The sequence below is a fragment of the Frankliniella occidentalis genome, unplaced genomic scaffold (assembly GCF_000697945.3).
Source record: "Frankliniella occidentalis isolate FOCC.00 unplaced genomic scaffold, Focc_3.1 Scaffold203, whole genome shotgun sequence".
NCBI classification, from domain to species: domain Eukaryota; kingdom Metazoa; phylum Arthropoda; class Insecta; order Thysanoptera; family Thripidae; genus Frankliniella; species Frankliniella occidentalis.
Genome location: NW_026267329.1, coordinates 429,825 through 430,342, shown reverse-complemented (window position 1 = coordinate 430,342; position 518 = coordinate 429,825).

The window sequence follows — 518 nt, the reverse complement described above, 5'->3', positions numbered from 1 at the left end:
ATAAAATATTCCAAAATATTAAAAATAACATCCGAGCGTGCTGCGGGATTTTTCATACCGTTCCCGACGGTCCGAACGGGTGTTCCCGCGCGAGTCCAAAATATTAAAAATAACATCCGAGCGTGCTGCGGGATTTTTCATACCGTTCCCGACGGTCCGATCGGGTGTTCCCGCGCGAGTGAGAACATTTAAACGTGGTTAATGATGGCACGCCTATCGGCGCGGCGTCGTCTGTTATTGTTATTTAGAAAAGTATCCAAACCTGAAAATTTGATATTAATTTTTTAAAACAAACCAACACAGCAAAGTGTTCAACTCCAAGTTACACAATACGTGCGAGTGTTCATTTCAAAATTACACATGTTTAAATGCTCAAATAACTTCTTCTACACTCGTAAGTGTGCATTTTCGAATCTAATATCGCCTCTGGTGGATACATGTTCTATCTAGTGAAAAAAAACGGTGTAAAATATTATTTCGATCGGATAAAATCTTCAGCCTCCACAGCGGCCTCAAAG